The 24164-nt window shown below is 34.0% G+C and overlaps 1 protein-coding gene across 5 annotated transcripts in view; it reads left to right on the top strand.

Moving 5' to 3' along the window:
• The window catches only part of mwh (multiple wing hairs), a 307353-nt gene that overhangs the window by 92109 nt on the left and 191080 nt on the right, over positions 1-24164 (top strand). Inside the window, exon 19 of one of the 5 annotated variants that reach the window (XR_012455460.1) lies at positions 4558-5004. The exons of 2 other annotated variants lie outside the window; for them this stretch is intronic. The gene's annotated coding sequence lies outside the window, so the exon portion shown is untranslated. Of the gene's footprint in view, positions 1-4557; positions 5005-5114; positions 5178-11970; positions 12039-24164 lie in introns of those variants that run through there. 2 more of the 5 variants (XM_074118650.1, XM_074118652.1) reach the window with 2 other exon arrangements.

Raw genomic sequence — 24164 nt, 5'->3', positions numbered from 1 at the left:
CTTTGCACGGACTTTTCAAACGACCCTCGTATCTAGCCGAATTTACCAAGAATAATGGAACAAAACAGCTCCCTTATGTATAGAGACTAAGCCACTATTTTTTTTTTTTATTTTTTTTTTATTTTTTTTTTTTTTTATGATTTAAGGCGCGTCAACATCTATGGTTATTGGCGCCCGGAGCTTTTTCCAGTGCACTGCCGGCCTCCGGACAGTGTTCTCTCTTTACAGACAACACTGTCCATCACCGGACAGTGAGCTGTAAGAAGCTCCTAGGAAGAAAAAATCTAAGGGTCAGCAGCCGGATTCGAACCCGGGACCTCCGCGTGGGAGTCCAGTATGTCTAAGCCACTATTGTCAAAAGTTTCAAATCAACCGAAGTTTCTATACAAATATGGTCTAAAAATTACTGTAATTTTTAAAGTAAATATGTCTGATAATATGTACCTTTGATATATACTGAGATAATCGAATATTGTTCTTGTCACTCATTTAACCTTAATTGAATTTAACTTTAAGACTGATGATTGATTGGTGCGAAACGTTTCACCAATGTAAAATTCATGAAATAAATCATCCAATTCAAATCAGACAATAACGTGTACACACGTCGAACGCAGGGCAAAACAATCAAAATTTTACACCGTCATAATAGTCACTGCAAGCATTTTTTCTGCAATTTCTGGGGCTTGAGATTAAAGAGCATTCTGTGCTCATTCAAAATCTTGCACCGCTTCACTAATGTATTGCCTAGTTAACTAGAGACGCAAGAGCTTTTATAAGGAAGAAAAGAGCTTTGAATTCTGTGCAAAATGAAATCATGCTCGTACTGAGGTCTGAACCTCTATCTAAGGTAAAAACGGCATTGCACAAGGGTTGAAAGCTTTTATTTGAGTGCGTAATTCCCAATCTCTAATGCGGAGACCAAACATGTACCAACCACTTATCATTTGGCTGACTCCCTCCACCCCCCTCCGTATAGAATACTTGGCAGTTCTATTGGTAATATAAAGGAAACATCGCACCAAATAATATTCTTATTGTATTTTATTAAAATTTCGAGTTTTTATAGTTAATGGCAATTTTATATTTTTCACGAGTATACACGTCGTATAAGAGAGATTTGTTTTGACGTGTATACACACGTAATTAAAACTGTCCGGTAGGGCAGTTGTATAAGGGTTGATCGTCAAAAACTGCACGAAAAAGCGTAACATTAAGAAACACCCATCTTTGACAATGTTTTCCTCTTTTTCTGTAAAAGATAAAATTCCTAGATTTATATATAAGGCAAATCCACCTTTATAGATGCAATTTTTTAGCAACAGCAAAGATCTAATAGATTTTTTAAAAAAAGTTGCTGAAAATGGGCAAAAACGGCATTTTCAAAAATTGTTACCTTCTTTGTAAACAACGTAGCGCCTAAACGCACGAACCGATTTTTATGAATAAGATGTCATTCGATTCGGAATTTTATGTAGATGTGCCTTTTGGAGGTACATCGAATAGGAGAGGAGTAAGCTTGATGAAATTTCAAACCTTTATATTTCTTTTCGTATTGTTCAGATTTTAATGAATTCTTTACCGAATTGTAGGGTTAAGTTTGCTGTTTAACTTCTTCTATGTGGGAGATGCTTATCTCTCGTGTAGCTATCTATGCGAATCTCTCGTGCAGTTACTTTTTGTTAGAAAAAGTGTCAATAGAAAACTATGAGCTTCCTGTATCATCCACAATCATGTAATTAGTAGTTGAACATTAAGACTTGTCTTAAAAAGTGAAATATTATTTACTTTTAATTAATTTAGAAATTATCAAGGTTTATACTAACAAACCTCGCCTTAAAATAATTTTCTTTAACATGAACAGACAAAGCTGCTAGTTATGCCCAATTCCTAGGGCGGTCCTATAGCTTCGTTAAACTCTTAATATTTTTCAGAAAATTCTGTGTTAAATTGATACAACCAACTGGAAATCTATACTGGCGAAGTTACAATTTAACGCGTTTTAGAAATCCTGTAAATAAAATAGCTTAAAGAGGCGCGTTTATTGGTGATGTAAATACTCTAGTTTCGCATTAATTATTCACTTAATTTATGATACTCAAAATAACTTCCTTAATGAGATTATTTCTGAAAATATGTTAACAAAATAATTTAGGCGACTTGATCTCTTTAAGTTATAAAATAAATATTAATATCGTTGATTCTATCCTTTGTCAGATCAACTTTTAGTGATAGATGCAAATCTAAAACCTGTCAGGAATAGAAAAAACATGCGTGCTACAATGGAGGATGTGCTGAGGATCCATTCAGATTTCGAATAAATGGCTTAGTTGTCAATAATTGAAAAATTACTTCAATTTGTGAAGTTCTCGGAGGGTTCCGAGACAGAAGAAGCGCGCTAAAGCACGAATGTAACAAATAGCAAGCCTAGCAAACCCGCCTTAATCATTCAGACAGAGTTGGTAGCTTTGGTATAGTGGTTACAAAGGGTTGATTTATAAATAGAAGGTCACCAGTTCGAGTCCTGCGTGTAGTTTTCTTTTCTGCGCCAATCCTCTGGTTCAAAATCTTGCCTCCACCTCGCTTCTAGATTGTACAATATGTCAGTTGAGACGCTGTTGGCTTCGTGACCACCTTCATAGCGACAAACTCCAGCGAGAGTATTGCAATAGGGCAGCTTCTGTAGATTGTGAATGGCAGATGAATAAAGTTAAAGTAATAAAATAATATTTTTTAATCTTTGATAACGTTTCATTACATTTCTTTCTAATTCTAGAATGTGGTTTATTGTCTCTATGAATATTCATTACAATTTCTTATTATTATATACATACGACAGTTTTAGAACAATTGAACACATGTAACAAACAGCCTTCATGATCTATGCTGCTTTATTACAAAAAGATCGCTATATCATGACTACCGCGGTTGCTGTCACTAGATAATAAAGTGTTATTTGCTCTTCCCGTTATAAGGGCTGTCCCCGTAACGTTTTTCAACACTAGCAAAGAAGTCAGTTATGCGTGTCATATGTCTGCCAGTGTTCTTCTGGCTTGGCTGTTGAAGTTATTATTGTAACATAAGAAAACCTACCTCTTTATCACATTGGCCTATATTTCTTTTTATATTTTATAAACCCACAGTTCTGTTATAACTTTACTGTCTACAGTAACTAACTGTCTTATGTATTTTTCATTTCATCTTTTGTCTGCAGTATGCATTGTGTCTTATTATTTGTTGTTCCAGTAAAGTTTTTTTTTTTTTTTTATTCTTGGTGTAAACACATACAGGATATAACATAGGCTGTTGTATAAGCTAACAAAGTAGATGTGTCAACTTTAGATTCTTTTGCTTTCATTGAGTTACGATCCCTACAAAAATTGATGGGGTCTGTATGTACATAAATACATATAGTTCTTTAGTTGGAAACTATTGTGTTTTCCCGTTAACAATATATTATAATGATATACAATAGTGTAAGTATGCAAGTATATAGCTACAATAGTAGATATTTACATCATTGTAAATACATTACATCGCTATGTCAGTACCAGCGGATGTACCACCAATTCCGTGATTTTCTAGGATGGTCAGAAGAAAAGCAAAAACGTACGTTTATCCATGTTGACAGTAAGGAGATTTTCATTGCAAAATTTTGTTCAAAAATTTCAGTTCTATGCCTCTCCACGATTATACAATGCTGGCAATGCTATCTATCGTCGTCTTTCTCATTAAGACAGCACCGTAATGACTGAATAATGCCATACAGGAGAGAGCTGAGTTTTTCTCCTTAGGGGTCTGTTTGAACACTAAAGTTTTGTTTGTTACCTGTTTTGGTTGTACTGTACACAGAGCTTTTCCAAAAGATCTACCATGCCAGCTATTTTGCCGAATATGACGACATTGTTTAATCTAATGTTAAAACTCCATAGCACAATCACATAAACACCAAATGCTGACACTCCGTCAATTTTTCCCCCTCAATTCCGAGTGGTAAAAAGCAGTCCGATACAGTGTTGAAAGATTGCCCTTGGAGAGAAATACGAGGAACTGCTCACGAACACAATCAGGCAGCTCATAAACAAAATGAATAAGATTCATTAACTTCTCTATAATTTATGCAGCAAAGATTATATTGTTCTAGCTGTGTGTAGTTCATTCATGCCAGTATGTGTAGGAGTACAAACAGAGTAGGTTCTGTAGGCCCAGGTGTTCTTTGAAATAGGATAGCAGGTGCTAGAAACATTGAGGTTGGTCCGGGATTTCTTACTCAACTTCAGTTGCTTTTTTTACTGATATTTTTTTAAGTAATCGTTTTGTAACACGATTAACATTTTTTGTTTTATCTAATTTATTTATTTTTTCTCTGTTTTGTGGTAAACACCAGACTTGATTAAATGTCACTCACAAGAGTTCAATTTTTTTAGCAAGTTTAAAAACTGTATCAGGGAATCTATTTGATGTAGCCACATAAGCTAACCGCATCAAACTAGGGTAGAGGACGACCTATTCACTCAGTATGTTACATAAACTTAGAGATTTCATTTTTCTTTCCAGACGCAACTATTCACGAAACCCCCAACTCGTTTCTGGCATAAGCGAAACATTCCTCTACAACATGGTGCGCAGATTCATTAGATTCACCAAAAGTTTCACAAATTTGTGTTCGGGCAAGGCGAAAGTTGGGCTAGACAGGGCCAGAGTCTCTTTTGCCTTACGACAGTCGGTATGGGATCTCCACCTATTCTGATGGAGTACAGGGACAACCAACCCAATTGGAGAAACCAACGAAGCTCCCTCAAGTGCTATCTTTTCAGCATACTAACTTCTAGGAGTGCCCAGTGGACCAAGAAGCAGAGAATATTCATCACTCTCAAACAATTAACAGCAGCAAGTGAGGATTGGTTCTTACTATGAGATCTAAAGAACTTTAATGGCTGCGTGACAATGTCACCTCTAACGGAGAACAGTAACTCTGCTATTTCAATAAGATAATTGTAGATATTGTTAGTGCGCAACACATGGGTTGCTATTTTAGAATAAGTATCGAACATGTAGGTTCTATTTTAGAATAACTATCATATGATTGATGTGTTAAGAATATTATTAGTATTCAGTTTTGTAGTTAGTTTGGTATCTAGTTTTGGGTTTTGGATTCGGAGAAGCAGATAAATGTGGTAAATATCATATTTATTGTTAATTTGTTAGCATATATTATTCATATAAGTACAAAAATATTTATTGTTTGTAGAAACGAGTTGCGAGTTATGAGCTATGGTTGAATAAACTCCGTTGCACAGAATCCTGTTGTTTTGATCTGGATCCAAATACAGATATATCCGGCAATAGTTTAAGATCTAACAAGTGACACTCTCAAATCGACTACTTGGTCTACAATCGCAAACTGGCTGTTATCTGTACTGTTTATAGAAATCAAATCCCAAATTTCACGACATTTGTCAAGTACAGTGCATAAATTGTAAAAAAAATTGCATACAAATGGTAAAATATACCGCTACAAATAAATTATTACCGTTTGAGTGAGTCCAAATTCTTGTTGGTGCGCGTACGACTTTCATATAAAAGCCAAATGCTTTTAGAGTGGCGTATCAAAGATTTGCTATTTTAAACGGGTAGCTCTAGATGGTTTGACGTAGTAGTTGTAAAAATATACAAGTTAGAAACGGCTGAGAAGCAGCGCGATTCTTGTGACCCACCAACCGAGGCAGGGAGCGCTTAATTAGGGCCTTGTATGTAACGCTGGTCAAGTCAGAAACTGTTAGTTGTTTTTGCCGACACCAAACTCTGACCACCTTCAACTCCTTATTCACGTTTTTATTTATCGACCATTTCTTTCCACTCTCTTTCTCGGTTCGTCTGTTTGCTATATTCTGTACTGCTGTCAGTCAAATATCCATCTTTGTTAGGCCCTCAAGCGCCCTGGAATTTATTACTCTTACGTTGCTTATTTTTATTTTTAATTTTTATTTAATTTATGATCGCTCAGTTGGTGCAGTTTGGTTGCTGTTCTGGATTATTTATGTCCATAACAGGATACTTGTCATACTGGATCTATCAGCCTGTACATATATCAATATAAAAGCTGCAATTTTTATCGGAGAGGTCGAGTTACTCGCATTATTGTACAAATATTTCATTTTACGACTTTGTAATTAACTAATAATCTGTAGATATCTCCATATAAAGAAACGTTTTAAAAGCTTTTTATGTTAATTGTATTTGTCGAATTATTTCATAATGTATGTATAAAGGCAATTACTTTTAAAAGCCACCGTTATAAAATAAGCTCGACCTTATTCCAGTAAAGTCGATTGTAAATTATGTTTAATAAAAATTAGGCGACAAACCAACTTTAATATAATAGTTCAATTCTACAACTCGCTGCGATAAACAATTCTAATCTCATTTTTTAAGTCACTTGCGTCCCTGACAATCGTTGAATGCGTTGCAGTCAGACAAAATGCAACAATGTTGCCAGATTGTTTATTGACAATTCAGTTTTGATACAATTCGAACACAAAAAAGCCATTTTTTTAACACATAACGTGTTAGCGTGTGTGCGAACAGAATAATGTAAAAATTAAAAGCACAAAAAAACTGCACATTTTTTATATTTAGTGTCAAAATGAAAGTGAGATTGCTGCGGAAATTTTTTTTTGATTGAAATCCACAAATGAGAGAATACGTAATGAAATGGTTTCTGCGTTTTTCGGTATTTTGGAAGCTGGTTTTCACGCTTTCCTTTGTATTTAGTATAAATCAGATTCTCAAAAAGTTCCATCGCTTTATTTGACGCAAGATTTTTTTGTGAGGGGGAGAGGTATGGGGAAATTCTCTGGATAATTGTTGCTTCTAAAGATTAGGTGTATGTAGTAATAAAGTACGGTAATATTAGGGCTGAAATTTCGAATTTGAGGATAATCCGTTGATCAAAGTGCGATTTTACTGAGTAGAATCTTGTTTATTCATTTTTCATTTTTTAAAAATATTATATCGGACGATTTTTATTGAATTTGGCGTGCTAATTACTTGTTGTAATTAAGAAAAGTTTGAATACCTGCATAAGAATATCTACTGGCATATCAAATGAATTGTGTGAATTGTGATAAATGCATTTGTTGGGCGTTGTATTTTAGGCTGGCGATATTTGCAGTGGCGCCAAGTTACCTGAAGATATGACCACTGCCACCTACGTCTATTTTGAACAAGCTAACCGACGGTTCCACTTTTATGTGCAGACCAAATTCGTGGGTTGGGAAGAATTAAGTAATTATTGTCTATTTAATAGGGAATTTATTTATTATAAAGTAGGTCTGCCTCGAATTAAGATGGCCGACCTGTATCTGAGCAAACGCGGTTATAAGTTTAAAACGAGTAAAACAAGTGATTTAAAAAGTACAATAAAGTTTCGCTCTCCATTTATTTATGCGATTTTTAAACATTTCCCAAACCTAATAAAACTGTGCTTGCTGTAGTTAGAAGGTTAGGAACCAGCTCAATTGAGCAGAGCTAAGAAATGTTTTTAGTAAGACGTAGTTGGGTGAGTTTGTCTTTCAGTCAGTAACCTCGGCCATTGTCTTTCTATTGCCTCCCACTCAACTCTTAGATTTCGTCTTATATCGGCCAAACTGTATTATTAATGTGTCGTGTGCCGGTACTTGTGCTGCCTCGGGCACACACCAGGTACCCACATTGCACTGGACCCCCCGCAGCATTCTCAGCTCAACTATCTTACTACAACAACAACATTAACTTCGTACTCCTTTTATTTATTTATTTTTTTTGTTTCTTTTTTTCTGTCTAAATTCCTTTTCAGATTTCTACCGCTAATGTTAGTCATTAAATACCTTGTGAAATGTTGAAAATGACACCATTGTTGCAAAACAAATAGGATTCTGTAGTATTCTATTCCTTCTTCAGGTAATTATCTTCCTTAATCTTTATTTTTTAAGACTTTTACATTAGGCAAATATACATATATTATTTATTTAAAGTTAATTTTTTTATTTACTTTTCTTTTTCTAACATTTGAACCAACTAGACTATTACACTCTGTTCAAGGATTAACATAACTGTAAATTAAGTAATAAGACTGATTTTTTTTAAAAAATTTTATCCAAAAAGAATTACAATTCTCTATTGTCACCTTCAAAATAACTTCCTTCTGAAGCGAAATTACACAGTGACGTCATGATATATTCCCTGCTATCTATGGAGATTGAGTTTCAATCAGGCGGTGTTTTCATACACGCAATAATATGTATATCAAGTTACAGTTAGGTGTAGCGGAGGAGCGACCTTGCCTCTTTAGGCCATCAACTCAGGCTCCCCACCAGATTCTCTACTCTGTTCAGCTTCACTTACTCATACTGCCTTCATTAGTAAACCTGCAGCCACATTCATTGTCCAGTTTTCTACATAGTTATTTCAAGATATAAAACTTGAAATTCTTAGTGAGTTGTTTATTTTAAGTAATTCTTCTTCTTCTTCTTATTCTTTTTTAAAGTAACTGTACTTCTTACTGAAAGACATTTAATTGTCTATTAACCATTTATATTTTATTACCTTTAGGCGACAGATTTCTTCCACAGCCACTTTAATTTATTGATTTTTACAGTATATTTTCTGAATTCTATCAACAATTCAACTTTATTTACAGAATATCTCTGTTTCTGATGGCTAAACACGGGAAATCAACTGTAGAGCAAAAATTCAACACAAATTGTCTAGTAAAACCATTTTGTAGTAGGATTTAAAAATGATAATTCAATGTAGGAGGCCGTGGTTCATTATTTTTTATTTATCTATTTTGTTGGTGTCACTAGAGCACTACGTAATTCAAATTGGGAGCAATAATAATCTCTAATTACTTTCTATATTCTCACACACTACTAAGAGAAGTTATTGTAATCACTGGAAACATAATATTTATTTTGAGGTCCCCTGAATACAAAAAAGTGTTTTTTTTACAAATTGGCTTTTGTGTGTAAGAGTATCTATCTATCGTAACTCAAAACGAAAAATCTCAAAAAAAAAAACTAATTTAAAAAACTAAATGGAAGCACCACTTCCTGAATAAATACTGAATACTGAATATATTTTTAAGTATTTTGAGATTTTCTAAAAAAAGTGCTCCTATAATTTTATTTTTAAAAAAATCTTGTGGTAAAGCAACATATCAATTGAAAATCTCTTCCTCTTTTAGATGGCCATTTATGTGTAATGTCCTGACGATCCTATCTCTTGAGTATTGACAGGCGAGTTACTTTGCCTAACCCGTCATGGAATTACAAAATCAGATTAATCAACTGACAGACATTTCTCCACATAAACGTAGAAAATGGCCGATTTGTAAAAGAACAACTTCCTTACTGAAGAATTGTTTAAACCCCAATAAGATTGGGTTCAAACCCAATTTCTAAACTACACGAACAAGGACTAACAACCCGGTAGAACAACTAACTACGAGGCCTGTAGACTAAGTAATGAGACTGATTTTTTTAAATTTTTTTTATGCAAAAAGAATTACAATTCTATATTGTCACCTTCAAAATAACTTCCTTCTGAAGCCACACAACGCTGGAGACGTTTCTTCCACTCCTCATGGCAGTGCTCGAACTCCGATACTGGAATAGCCTTCAGCTGGTCGGTTACAGCCGTTTGAATGTTTTCGACTGTCCCAAAATGAGTTCCCTTGAGGTGATTTTTCAACTTCAGGAAGAGAAAAAAGCCACAAGGACTCAAGTCAGGCGATTAAGGAGGCTGAGGAGCCACAGGAATGTTTTTACTGGCCAAAAACTCGTTTATTGAAATAGCTGTGTGACAAGGAGCATTATCGTGGTGCAACACCCACTTGTTCTTGATGTTTGGTCTCCCACGAATGACCCTTTTTCGAAGTTTTTCAAGAACATCTCGGTAAAAATGTTGATTGACTGTTTGACCTTGAGGTAGAAACTCTTTGTGGACGATTCCTTGGATATCGAAAAAACAAATCAGCATGCATTTGATCATCGACTTCGCCATCCTTGCAATTTCAATAAACGAGTTATTTGGCCAGTAAAAACATTCCTGTGGCTCCTCAGCCTGCTTATTCACCTGACTTGAGTCCTTGTGACTTTTTTCTCTTCCCGAAGTTGAAAAATCACCTCAAGGGAATTCATTTTGGAGCAGTCGAAAACATTCAAACGGCTATAACCGACCAGCTGAAGGCTATTCCAGTATCGGAGTTCGAGCACTGCTATGAGGAGTGGAAGAAACGTCTCCAGTGCTGTGTGGCTTCAGAAGGAAGTTATTTTGAAGGTGACAATATAGAATTGTAATTCTTTTTGCATAAAAAAAATTTAAAAAAATCAGTCTCATTACTTAATCTATAGACCTCGTAGTTAGTTGTTCTTCCGGGTTGTTAGTCCTTGTTCGTGTAGTTTAGAAATTGGATTTGAACCCAATCTTATTGGGGTTTAAACAATTCTTCAGTAAGGAAGTTGTTCTTTTACAAATCGGCCATTTTCTACGTTTATGTGGAGAAACGTCTGTCAGTTGATTAATCTGATTTTGTAATTCCATGACGGGTTAGGCAAAGTAACTCGCCTGTCAATACTCAAGAGATAGGATCGTCAGGACATTACACATAAATGGCCATCTAAAAGAGGAAGAGATTTTCAATTGATATGTTGCTTTACCACAAGATTTTTTTAAAAATAAAATTATAGGAGCACTTTTTTTAGAAAATCTCAAAATACTTAAAAATATATTCAGTATTCAGTATTTATTCAGGAAGTGGTGCTTCCATTTAGTTTTTTAAATTAGTTTTTTTTTTTGAGATTTTTCGTTTTGAGTTACGATAGATAGATACTCTTACACACAAAAGCCAATTTGTAAAAAAAACACTTTTTTGTATTCAGGGGACCTCAAAATAAATATTATGTTTCCAGTGATTACAATAACTTCTCTTAGTAGTGTGTGAGAATATAGAAAGTAATTAGAGATTATTATTGCTCCCAATTTGAATTACGTAGTGCTCTAGTGACACCAACAAAATAGATAAATAAAAAATAATGAACCACGGCCTCCTACATTGAATTATCATTTTTAAATCCTACTACAAAATGGTTTTACTAGACAATTTGTGTTGAATTTTTGCTCTACAGTTGATTTCCCGTGTTTAGCCATCAGAAACAGAGATATTCTGTAAATAAAGTTGAATTGTTGATAGAATTCAGAAAATATACTGTAAAAATCAATAAATTAAAGTGGCTGTGGAAGAAATCTGTCGCCTAAAGGTAATAAAATATAAATGGTTAATAGACAATTAAATGTCTTTCAGTAAGAAGTACAGTTACTTTAAAAAAGAATAAGAAGAAGAAGAAGAATTACTTAAAATAAACAACTCACTAAGAATTTCAAGTTTTATATCTTGAAATAACTATGTAGAAAACTGGACAATGAATGTGGCTGCAGGTTTACTAATGAAGGCAGTATGAGTAAGTGAAGCTGAACAGAGTAGAGAATCTGGTGGGGAGCCTGAGTTGATGGCCTAAAGAGGCAAGGTCGCTCCTCCGCTACACCTAACTGTAACTTGATATACATATTATTGCGTGTATGAAAACACCGCCTGATTGAAACTCAATCTCCATAGATAGCAGGGAATATATCATGACGTCACTGTGTAATTTCGCATGACATCATAGTTTACACATATTTACAGTACAGTTCACTATGTGATATGAAATAATTTTAGGCGAACATAATATTCCAGCTACTGAATTCGGTGTCTAATTAACAAAATTAGGTGCCTGCAATTTCCTCCTGAATGACTCTCTAACTACTGCTGATTGTTCCTTGACTTTTGGACTCTTTCAATAAATATCTATTCAAAATGAAGTTAAAATTTAAGAGGGTGAAACTGGACATGTTTTCATTTAACTTTGTTCTGTTTAAGTACTGTTGTTAGTTCGGGACTAAAAGAGCACGTTTTTAGAGCGTGATGTAGCGGCAGTGAAGTCGACAACAGCGAGAAGGTGAAATCAAAATTTTATTTTCATTCATTTTCACTTTTATATGAAATATTTCCTTTAGCAAATTGTTCCCCAGGAAGTTTTCGGTAGCCATGAAGACAAGATTATTCTAAAAGATTTAGAAACAATTTGTGAATTAAGAATCTCGAATTAAGCAAAATTGCATTAATTAAGCAAATTGGATTTTGCAGATTATCACTATTTAAGATTACATTAAATTTGGTGTAAGAACTAATTCTATTAGCTTACTAACTTCATTTTAATCACTTTTGGCGCAAAATAATATTTATTAAATACAAATTCTAATAATCTTGCGAGAGAATTAAGGGTCAGAATCAATGGTGACAAGCCAATGTCCCAACTAGTTCGATATCTTACCTTAGAGAATCTCTTTTTTAAAAACTGTTAAGTTTTTGTTAAGGTTATGAGACTTAAATTTACTTAGTGCGACAATTGAATAGATATAGAATAAATAAGATTATATTCTTATGCAAACCTCTTCACAACGATTATTTTTTGTTTATCTCACCATCCACATACATTTGGAAACTATAAATTTTGTTTAAACAGTTTTTATTAAACAGAAACTCATTTTAGAGGTTTCCGGGGAAGGAGTATACCCTTCGCAAGAGAATTGTATTCGTTGCTACTTAAAATATTAGTTATACGTATTAGTGGCGAAGTTCTGTTCTCAGTCAATCTATTATTATTGTGACAAGAGGCTTGAAAGATTTTCGTGTAGGGCGATGAATATTTGTTCAAATATATTTTTCTTTAGATTAAAGTGTTCTTGTTTAGATGAATTAACCAAAACCCCATATTTAGTGTGAAGCATTCAAGACTACTAGGACATTGTTCTAAAAATTATAATCAACGATTTTAATTCAACAAATAGTTTCAAGCATACATATGTTTATATAATTGTTTATTACTATGAAAAATTCTCGTCCATTGTGATGTAAACATTTTTCCATGAATCTTTTTCTCAGTGTTAAATCATAGAATGCCAAGTGGATGTTCGGTATCACCGTTGCATATTCTCTGATACAAAACTGTGCAACAGCTGGTCTTCGATTGTCGGATTAGGTTTGTATTTTCTGCATGTTTGGAGGTTACAATAAACTGATATCTAGTCATTTGGTGAATTTAATTTTTAAAATATTATCCACTAGCGTACCTCAGCAATTAGTTTACAACTCTTAGATTCTGTAGTTATTCTGTAGCGGTTTACCAAATGGACTTTGTCTAGATTTTCCTCGAAAATGTCTCCACCGATTGAATAATGTTCAATAATCACGCTAGTTGTAATTGTGTTGGTCTGCAACTTTTTATAGTTTTAAATTTTTTCTAAAAGTGATTCCATTGGTGGCCTCCGGTTAAATACAATTTTAATGTGTTTTTTGAACTTAAAACTTATACACTAAAGTGGGGTTACTTTTTCTTAATATAATGTTCAATAATATAATGTTTAAAAAACAAATTTACTACCGAAAAATTATTATTATTTTTTTTGAGATTTTTTGGAAAATGAGGTACGAAGGTAGCCGAGCGGTTAGTGGCGAGACCACCAAAGCTAAGATGTAATGTACTGGATTTCCAGATTAGGCCTTAGTTTTTATTTAATGGTTAAAATGAGAAATTTATAGTAGAGTATGTTGTTTGCTAGTCGCTTCTGTCCACGACACCTAATTAGATAGTTGGAAGTGAAGCCTGCCTGGAAAAATCGGAATTAGTTTAGTTTTTCGAACATGGATTTTCTGTATAGATTGTATACGTTGTTGTCACTCGTGTATGTCTGCAACCTTTATTTGCAACATTTTTCGAATGATTCAATTAACGAGAGAGGAATGGACACCATTTTAGTATAATTTATACTACTGAGAGTTATCTATTTTAAAGTAATGTTTAATCTAATTAATTTAAATATTTAACCCCCCCATCGGGCGCATTTAATCTGTGAGATGAAGAGGGCATTTTCTTATTGATAACAACTCAGGTATTTCTTTGAATGAGCCATGGCCCTCAGTAGCTTCCTCTTTTACCTTCTTCTAACCAAACGGCCTGTCGGTGTTGTACTCTTGAGTCGTATGTGGTGTTACTTAGCGTCCGCGTACATCTGTCAGATTAGTTGCGCCCGATGGTCTTATTCTTTGGGTATTGAAATTTTCCAAGTTTTCTTATCAAAAACTGTTACTGTACATATTATCATTTAAAAGACAGTTTTCTACTTATTGACTATTTTTGCAACAAGTATCTTTTGTTGAATAATATTGAATAGAAGAAAGAGAAGGGGATTCGGACACTAAATAAGCTTTTTTTTTTAATTTTTAGAAGATCAAGATGCGGATGATTTTGAGTGCGTATGTACAGATAAAGTAACTAAATTGTCGGTTAAGTAAACCTACTTCTAGTGTTAGGACGAGGGAGCCATAATATTTTATGGCGTTTGCCTGGTATAGTTGGTGACAACGTCGACAGAAACGTTCGGAGATGGTTCATGGTCATTCTTTCGCTCTTCTGAACATAGCGGGCATCAATGCGTAAAAAAATTTCTTGGCTAATGCTAATAAACCATATATGCACCTCAAAATTAGGGATGACTGATTTCTCTATTCACATTAATGTTCTGTTTCACTTTACGAGTTTTTTTTTTTTAAGAAAAACTTAAACTGAAATTTTTCATCCGTTTCCAAAAGATTTTTGATGAAATTAACAGCTATTGGGTTATCAATCTCACAGATTTGGTTGCGCCCTATGGTGTTACAAACCTGTTGCATCCGATGGAGGGTTAAATTTATTCCGATCTTAGTAAACCGAATTTAAAGAAAATTTCAAATTCGTAAATTACTGAATAAACTTTAAATCCATTGTTAAAAGATCAATAACTATTATTTAAATGATTTTTCTAGGAACTCTCTGTTTTACGGCATTGTGGGGTGGGGTTGGGGAGCTGCAAAGTGTCATTTCGGCGTAAGATGCAGTTTTATAATGTGGGTATTGTTCTTACGAATTAAATCTATTTTAAAATAGAATTTGAGACGTAAGTGATTGTCGTATGTATATATTTTTTAATTAGATCTTGAGAAATACTTTGAGAGAGAGCCGAGAAACTTTCGCACGTTTTATAACATAATTATTATATAAGAATTTTATTCAATCAAATAGCTAACAATATTATATCTAGGGAAAGAGCGATGCTGACGTGAACGAGCTACTGGCTGACCTACTTACGCATCATCAATCATCTGAACAATGGTTCAACAAATTAGAAAATTAATTTTAATGAATGAAGAAATGGAAAGTTTCCCTCAAGTAGAAAATTGGTTCAACATTAACATAATATGTTATTTCAAGACTTTCGATGTTTATTCAAACTTCGCAAGGAAATCGACCTACAAGATGTGTACTTTCTCAAACTGCTTCTAAGATGAAGAAGTATTGCATTCATAGTTTAATTTTTAGATGGTTAGCTGATCTTATCTGCACATGTTGAGGGGCGTCCTGAAGAAGCTCAATAGGGAATTTGTCCTTCCTAGCAAGATATACCAGACTTGAAGTATTGGAGATGAGTTATAATGCGCAGTTGTTCAGTATGAAGTACTATTCTAGGACTCTTCTAACGAGATAAAGGGGGTGCTGTGGCTTCAGGAAAAAGTGATATGTGCGAAGAAGTACCGCAGAGGGTAGTTCTGGCTGCTTGTTGGGGTAGGCTTCTCTCTGAAGTATCATGTACAGTAATGTAAAGAAAAATTGATGTGTTGTTAGGAATCAGACTTTAAAGGGAATTCCACAGTCGAAAGTATCTCTTTACAAAATGCATATTTACAATTTCACACTTTTTTTTTTAAAGTGACCAATATTTATTGCACTGATGCACTACATCTTCAACTTGCAACGTTTTCCCAGGGTAATTCGTTTAATCTTGGGAGATCGGCGTTTTGGTATAAAGTAAGTCCGTATGTCTTACACATATTATGCGTGTGATACATGTGTTGCTAAAAACCTGAGTTTGAAATAGTGTACCCAACCTGAAATGCGACAAGGTTTTCCCTCTACTGTTTTTTTTTTCGAAAATGCAACATACGATTTATCAATTAATTTTAATTGATTTACAATTTAATTTACATTTAATTAATTTAAATTAATTTGATTGAATTAATTTACAATTGTGTAAATCAATTACTTTGTTTGATTTTTTTTAAAACAAATAATGTTTTTAGGACATTCTAAAGTATAATTTTGTTTGACGACGTATACAGGTATTTCGGTGTACCATTTTGCTACGAAGACATAATACTCTCCATCAACATCTAGGTGCTTAAATCTATAGCAGAGCTAGCAATGAAATATGGAATGTATTTAAAAGGTAGGGTAAAGTCGGGTGAGATGGCCAATCGGGAGAGATGGCTAACAGCCGAAATTTAACCGAAATGTCGTCCGACGGCGCTGCGTGACCTCTCAAGTGATGAACCTTCATGTCTGACTACAGAGAGTTCATTTTGGTCGGCGTCAAAGCGTTATTAATTAACTCAGAGAATAAAAACATTATCGCCTCAACAAAAAATTTTATGATAGTTGCATATTGCGTGCTGCAGCGAATGTATGTGTCGAAATTTTAGTGTTGTTTTTTACATATTAGGAAAGTACAGTATACATTAATGAATCCTAACTTCTAAAACTGTCAAAAAGTACGCGTTGAGTTATGTTTATCATGTTGGCCATCTCTCTCTAGAGCATTCGGGATAGATGGCCATCAAACAGTAGGGACAGATGGCCAATTATTTTTACCTTTTTATTTTTTGAATATATTGGTTTAGTGGCCGTAAATTACTAAACTAAGGTTTTAGAATTGGCGAGGAATCGGTCAAATAAAAACAAGAACTAGTCTTTTTCGCCAACGTTTCGACAAATATATTGCCTTCTTCAGGGCCTGGAGAATCAAAAACCAAACTTTTGTAGCGGTATCTGTGTGTATTGTTTTATAGTGTTCCATTTTTTGGGCAATTGTGTTGACTACTAATTCTGTATCTATATAAGGGTTCGTAAGGGTGTTTGGTCATTCCGATAGAATGAATTCAAGGAAATGATTAGAGAAGGATTACGTGATCTTAATTTCGGTTAAGCTATAAGGATGGCAGGAATATAGAGTACTGATCCATCCATTAGTTGTAAGGTTTATGTAAATAGTTGTACGAGGGTGGTTTGAAAACATCTCGGAATCACCGCTAGATGTCTGTGCTAGAGCAACGAGGTTCCCGCAATAATCACATCCTTTGTGAGTGAACACGTGGCGCGTCAGTGCTCTTGCTGCAGGAGAGTGGTAGTGACGACTCCTTGTTGTTGTTCCCGCGTAGTGATTTGTGACAATCTGAGATTCGAGCAGTGATTAAGTACTTTGTAAAGAAAGGTATGAAAGCAAAGGAAATTCATGCCGACTTTCAGAACACACTGGGGGGACTCTGCTCCTTCATATTCAACTGTAGCCAAGTGGACCAGCGAGTTTAAATTTGGTCGGGGGAGCTTAGAAGATGATCCGCGTAGTGGACGGCCAAAAAGTGCTACGACCCCAGAATTTATCGCAAAAGTGCATAAAAAGGTCATGGAGGATCGTCGACTGAAAGTGCGAGAGATTGCTGAAGCTATAGGGATGTCATCTGAACGGGTATATCACATTTTAACCGAAGAATTGGGAAATGAAAAAATTCTGCTGATAGATTATCTTCCTACTGGCCAAACAATTACGGGGCAATATTATGCATACCTCCTAGACCAACTACAGGAAAAGATACGCGAAAAAAGGCCTGGTTTGGCAAGGAAAAAAAGTCATCTTTCATCAGGACAACGCCCGCCCGCACACAAGTGTTATTGCCATGGCAAAACTTCATGAACTGAGGTACGAATTGTTGCCACATCCACCTTATTCACCTGATTTGGCACCATCAGACTTTCATCTCTTCCCCAAGCTGAAAATTTTCCTCGGTGGACGGAGATTTCCTACAACGGAAGAACTGACAGCCGAATTGGAGAGGTATTTTGCAGGCCTGAAGGAATCTCATTTTCGAGATGGGATCAAGGCATTGGAACATCGCTGGACCAAATGCATTAGTCTACAGGGAGACTATGTTGAAAAATAAAAGCAGTTCCACCGAGGTAAGACACTTCTCTCTAGTACATTCAGAGAACTTTTCAAACCACCCTCGTATGTAGCAGAGGGATAAATGTGTGAAGCGAATTTATATTTACCCTCAAACCACAAGATGAATTTTCCTGACACGAACACTAAGGTAGGGTCGGATCCGACCCGATACTATATTTTCTTACTTACAGTGAAAAACTCAATTATAACTCAAAATAACACATTTATTTCTATATAAAATGTATAAATTTTTTAATAAATTGTATAATTTTATGGCACAATTAACTTAGAATAGACTAAGACATGAAGAAATGAACAGGAAAAAGGAACCTTGTCTCAATAAAAATAAAACGTTACAAAAAGTTTGAATGAAAATTAAAGTAAAATAGTGGTGTGGTAACAAAATTATCGCATCGTTATGGGGAAAAAAATCATTTGATTGTTCGCCATTATCAGTGGGAAGAAGTAGGACATATTTTCCAATCGTAAGGAGTAATTCCTTTGGAAAACGCTCGTTTTTCAGTCTTTTTCCTACAAGAGGTTGCGTCAAGGAAAACGCAAGGTTCTTGAGAAACGTCGAACGTGCATCTCCAGAGTAACTTTCTTCATTTTTGTTCCACTTGTACAGGACGAAACGTATAACGTTAATACCAAGGTCGGGTCGGATCCGACCTAGAATCTGACTTACTGACAAAAATAAGAACCTAGAGAGCGGAGTGACACTTACCGAATCGGCGGAAACAGTGTGGGCTCTTCCTAAGGACTCACAGAAAGGGTATACAGAGTCTAATCGCTAAGAGTTAATTGTGGGGGGGAACAATGGAAATATATTTTCGCCTCGTGTCGGATCCGACCCGCATCTTGTGGTTTTAGGGTTTATAACATAAGTAAGAATGGAGAGTGAGTGATATTCTAGTGATAAGCACCTAGACGATGCTGGCTGTATACATAGACGATGTTGGCTGTATGGCGAAAGCCAATGCCAAAAAAAAAAGGCAAAAAAATACAAAGTATAATTTGTAGTTTTATTAACTGGATAATGTTAGTAATAGTGTATATGCTTAATGTTTGAAAAAAGAGTGTAAATTAGAATTGTGGCAAGTAAAGTCGTGGAGATCATCAGATGTTTAATTAAATTATTCTGCGTAGAATTTATCCCAAATTTGGGGATTGTTATTCCTTGAAATGGTTTTTTAAAGTACAATAACAATAATTGTGCTTTATTTTAAGAATCAATGTACAATTTTTTTTAAAATTTTAAATAGTACTGTACAAAGGCATGGCTTACCCCCGGCTGCCATCTTTGATCAATAAAAAAGGCAATAAATTATAACAAAATAAACGTGAAAATAATTTGGTATTCCTAAATTTTATCAAAAGAAACTTCTAAATTATAATGCAAAGAAAAAGGGAATAATTTGGAAATTAATAATTAAATTCCTTAATTAGGTTGTACATGCATTTCCATGCCTGCCAAACAAAGCTAACCAAATTTGAACAAATCTTTAGATTACTTAAAGAATTTTAAGGGGGCGAATGTAACCCCAAGATATTTGTACTGTATCTAAGGAATTCTCCACCTCGCCTGAACTGGGTACAGCTCTTGTCATGAAGAATCAATTGCACAGATATCCATAATTAAATCTGAACAAACAATAAGTCTAACGAAAGTAATAAATATTAAAGTAATGAAGACGTTATAGTTATTACTTTGTGGAGACGTTATAGTTTAGGTAGTTTGGTAGAAAGTTAGAAGAATTAAACTTGTGATACCGAATGAATACAAAAAATGCTCACTAATAAATACACTGATCACGTTAGATATAGCTACGTGTGTCTAGCCTGAACGGTAGATCTCACAACATCTCCGTCTCGATTCATTCATTTCTATTCTAAATGGGAGAGTAGAATATTTCCCCTTAGTTGATACTAAATGAATTATTGTTCTCACAAGATTTGAATTACAACAAAAATTCTTAGTTATAAAATGTTCAGTTCGCTTGTGTTGGTTATTAAGGTACATATCGTACACTAAGTATGAGACTATTTGATTTTATTTGATATTTACAAGAGCTAGGATCTTGTTTGAGATCAGGATTTTGTCACATTTGCAAAACTAAAAGTTCATGCTTAGGTCATGTTATCTGGATGTGATTAGAAACGAAATTGTGTTATCTTAATTTTTACTTTCTTCTTACTACTGGTAAAGGAAGTGTAGCAATCGTACCAAATTTAGACATTGAGTTTACACTTGTTTTGAAGTTCCAAAAATAGAGCTGCCAACGAATAATTCCTTTCCTTCGAACTCGCTCTCCATTCTTCAGCTCCTTCCTGTCAACAACTCTCCTGTATCCATTGCTCGTCTTTTATTCGTCTCCTACCCCTTGAAGGATCCACTTCCTTACTTTTTCTGATCATCTTCCTACCGCCTTTCGCTGGAGATATCCGCGATTTTAATTTTTACGAACCTCTCTTCCGCCTTTTTCTTGCGGCCCCTCATTTCTCATGCTGCACATTTTGATATTTTAACCAGCGGACTTCTCCAGTATTTCATCTGCAACATTGCATGTTTAAGAAGATTGTTTCAGCCCTACATTTAGTCTAGTATACCTTTACTGAAAGATTAAAAAGTTATTTCATTGTGCGGTTAAAGTTTAAGGTCTTCACTTTATGGCTTGCATGCAATTTTACTGTCGACTATGTTTACGAGTATTCCTCAGCCGGTGTAATGGTCCTTCTAATCCACTTAAAGGGCTTGTCCGTGGTCTGCGAATTAAATATTGTTCAGCTTCTCGTATTAAAACTGATCACTAAGAACATTTTTTATTAAGTAGAAAAATCTGAACTTGCCAAGGGGATATTTCTTATAGACACAAAGAAAAGATAAACATCAATTAGGCTGCTAAAAAAAAGTAATCCGCAGAATTAATGGACTGTATAAATTGGCTAAATAAATTAATTCAGCTTAGCTTTAAATATAATGATACTTGTTTATTTGACAAGGTCAAATCTATAGCAGTATTATTAGCTATAGTAATTGGTTTAAATCGGTTTGTTTGACAATTTGACAAATAATTTTGTTAGTTATGCGCAAAAAAAAGAGTAAAATTCGCCCAATTTAATTTTCTACTTATTTGAATATTTATTAGTGTTTTTCGTTTTGTAACTTCGTTGAGTTATTGTCGTCCTTCTGCCATTGATTTTCCGTATAATTGTACAAAGTCCAACAGAATATATATATTTTTTTATACATTTGATAAGAATCAAAGAACTTGGATCATCAATGGTTATAAACCGAATTCGCTAAAACGCTTGAGCAAACGTGCTAGTTAATTTTATTCACAACTCAGTAATTTTTTTTTTATATAATATACATATATATTTCTTTGACGGAAGTTTATCTAATTCTTTCTTCCCTTTTGCTATCTTTCCACTTATTTATCTTGTACGAGTAAATTGATTTTATGTAAATAGTGAAATCTCTAATTTAAATCAGACAGGTTATGGACTGTGAACAAAGTTCATTCACTGAATTCTTGTATGTAAGATGTTTCTGACTTATCTTTTAATAAAAATTGCCTCCATACTTTTCATGATCTTGATGTCCAATTAATTAATGCTAAAAAATAAATCCAACAATTTTCAATTTCAAATTATAGAAAGAAGACGGCCCGTGGCACGTAATTAGATTTCTTAAATTTAAGAAAGGTTTTATGATACAATTTACTTTTTAGCAAGTGTAATAATAATAATTTATTTAAATATTATATTTATTTGTTTTAAGATTTAACTTATGCAAAGGGTTGGTGTGATTGCAGTAAACATAATAGTTCATAAAAACAGAAACACAAAAGAAACTGAACAGAAAGATCTAAGTTCTCAAACAGAATATATAAATAATACTGAAATCAGAAAATAATAGTTCTAGTTATAATTAGACATCTTTCTTTTACATTTAATAGTCTAAATAAAAAAATTTTAGTTAATTACAATTCAAATTTTGAAAATGGCAAATTCAATTATTAATACGGTTCATTGCTCTAACTTCTAATCGCTTTAAACATTAATATGACATTAATTTTGCTAATATCAATGTTGTACAATATAGCCTCCATAGACACATTCTCCCTGAGCTACAGGAGAGGGATTCATATATTTAGCCAAATATTGTTCTCTAATTTTATTAAAGTTGCCAACAATGAAAGTGGTAGATATTATCATTATGATTTAACGTACAAAGAGAACATAATCTGTCTGTAAAAAATTTATAATTTTTAAAGTTAAGGTATAGAGAGGGATATTTTATATTAAATAATCTCAGTTGAGCAATAATTCTTATCTTATTAATATGACATCTATTAGTTAATAAATACTCCTCTCCAAAAGTTAACGAACGGCATAGACGGAAATGTAAATTAAACGAAGAGGTCACAACAAATTCAATATCTTTACAAATTAGCAAGTATGTGTATAATTTACTTATTTAACTAAGTTTAGCTCCAGTAGCTCACTCTTTTGAAGGTGTAATAATAACCAGGGAAGGGATTGCTAAATAATGTCCTGGGAGTCCCGGATTCGAGTCCAGGTGATTGCTTCTAGTTTTGTTACTCTAGGAGCATCCACAGCTCACTGCCCCGGACCACGATAACTAATGTACAGGATCGGCTGTAGCGAGAAAGCAGATATGTTGGCTGAGCACGAACAGAGAAGACTCTTAGTGCCAATGACCTCAGTGGTTAGCTGATTCAAAAAAAAATAAATTTGTGACCTCATAATTTTTTATTAAAAGAAATGACGAATTAACTTATGCTTAGCAGCAGATCTCGTGGAACTGATGGGTGTAAAACGAAATAATGACAAGTTGCTAAGAAATATTTTTATCAAACAAAGCCTATCAGTGAATACAAAATGAATTTGTGGTTGAAACCAATAGTTAGTTAGGTTCGTGTGGACTCTTGCCTGTCTCAACCCATATATGGTTGTCATACGTCATCGGTGTTCGCCCCCGCCTTTGACTTCGTGACGGCTAGCTGATGAAATAACTTCCCTACCTCATCGATATTCTTGAAAGTCTGGTCAGATCAAATTCCCTAAGCAAACAGTTCTCTTCTCAAAGCTTCAACGCAGTGCTAATTTCACTGAGTTTTAATTATAGTCCGGTATTTGCCTAAAAGTAGGATTAAATGAACTACTTCCAGGAATAATGTGCTTTCAATAATGGCCTTACTTTCTGTTTTGGTTCCCAACATTAAGAGATTTTTTTAAAAGCGAAAATTTTACTATGGAGAAAGCAACTACTTTTATGCAAATTAAATAATCACTGATTATTAAAGGAAAAAATGCCAAAATATTTGTAATAATTAGGTTCTCTTATCTCAAACAGTTTGGACAAAGACTGACAGAAGTATTAAGGAAATATTATATTCATTAAAAAAATTTTTTGAGTCCTACATTCCTCAATATTTTTTGCACATCCCAAAAATAATGAAAAAAAAACCAATAAATTATTTTTTTCTTAATTTAATAAAATTTTATCTTTCTATTATAATATGCAGTCTTTTAAAATAAATTAAAATACGATGGAGATTCTTAAGAATTGTGTTTCAATAATTACAGGACAGTAAGACAATAATTACAGGCTACAACAGATTTGATGTCTTTCTGTTTGAATGATAGGCTATTTTCTTTTAAAATGTGTGTGTTCTCATCTGAAGACTAGAAATTTTCATAAACTTTTGCCTTTTGAGCCTTAAATTTGAGCTATCGTTTATTCCACCTGTACCTATTTAAAAAATAAAATTCGGATCTCCGGTAAATGTAGAAAGAAAAAAAACCAATTCTTTCATTTTCCAAAAGTCTTTTTTTGATTGATGTTGATTTGCAAGCATGCCCAAGACCAGAGCTATTTATTTTAGCTTCATTGTTATTGTTTAATGTACTTAGTTCGTCCATATATTTTGCAATACTCATTTTGTACGCGTAAGCGAAAGATT

This window comes from Rhodnius prolixus, unplaced genomic scaffold (genome assembly GCF_049639745.1).
Source record: "Rhodnius prolixus isolate KJV_2025 unplaced genomic scaffold, Rpr scaffold_2, whole genome shotgun sequence".
NCBI lineage: Eukaryota > Metazoa > Arthropoda > Insecta > Hemiptera > Reduviidae > Rhodnius > Rhodnius prolixus.
This window is presented reverse-complemented; position numbering and strand designations above follow the sequence as displayed.